Raw genomic sequence first — 1,069 nt, forward strand, 5'->3', positions numbered from 1 at the left:
ACTCGGATTGATTCCAGAGGGGTTTGCTTAAATTGAAACGAATTCCTGTTCGAAGGATTAGAAGCTGGTCTAGAAACAATCTAAGTGGAGCCATCATACTTTTTGTTTGCTAGAAATCAATAGGTTTGATTTGGTTGAGTCGGCCTTGATCTGTGTTTGCTTACCCTTCCAATTTAGAAAATTCTATTGTATGCCTGAACGTAAAAGAGACGCACTAGGTAGATTTGTTAAAGAGAAACCTAGTAGTTCGAAGCGTCTCGATTACCTTAATCTAGAGAGTCCGACTTTTGAAGAGTCTGTTTTTGAACGTCCTTTGACTGAGGAGAGAATCCCTGTTGCTCCGATAGCGCCAGAAATGGCAACTTTGAAAGCTTTGTTAAATCCAACTAGGACTACTCGTCCCTCATGTATCAGGTTAGCTGAGACGGAAGCAACTTATGAACTTAAACCTGAGACCTTACAACTGCTCCCAATCTTTTTAGGGAAAGAAAATGAAAACCCCTATTTCCATGTTAGGGACTTTGAGGAAATTTGTAGTACTCTCAGGATTAGAAACTTGGATGATGATGCTTTGAAACTTAAGTTATTCCCCTTTTCCCTGAAAGATAAAGCTAAATCATGTCTATATAGTTTGGCTTCCGGGTCAATCGAAACGTATGAACAACTTACATCTGCCTTTTTGAAAAATTTTCCCTAGGCACAAAACATCGTCTATTAGGACGCAAATATGCACGTTTTCTCAACAGGAGGGAGAAACTTTGTATAGGTATTTGGAAAGGTTCAATGATTTATTAGCCCAATGTCCTCATCATGGTTTAGAGAAGGTTAGGTTAGTTCAGATCCTTTATGAGGGTTTAGATTATCCCACCACATCCACAGTGGAATCTATGTGCACTGGTGGATTTGAGAATCAAACAGTTGATGACGCGATGACATATTTGCATGAAGTCGCCGAAAAGACCCAACAATGGGAAAGTAGTAGGGGACCCCAGAAAACAATTCTTCTCGGCAGAGGAAACGTTAATAGGGTAGAAGGAGGCTATGAATCAGATGCCAAAATTGCTGCTAT

General features: G+C 40.0%; 1 pseudogene; it reads right to left on the reverse strand.

Annotated features, from left to right (window-relative positions):
- Positions 1-717: 717 nt before the first annotated feature.
- On the reverse strand, positions 718-817 carry LOC113325670 (annotated as a pseudogene).
- Positions 818-1,069: the final 252 nt, after the last annotated feature.

The sequence above is a fragment of the Papaver somniferum genome, chromosome 11 (genome assembly GCF_003573695.1).
Source record: "Papaver somniferum cultivar HN1 chromosome 11, ASM357369v1, whole genome shotgun sequence".
Taxonomy (NCBI): Eukaryota; Viridiplantae; Streptophyta; class Magnoliopsida; order Ranunculales; family Papaveraceae; genus Papaver; species Papaver somniferum.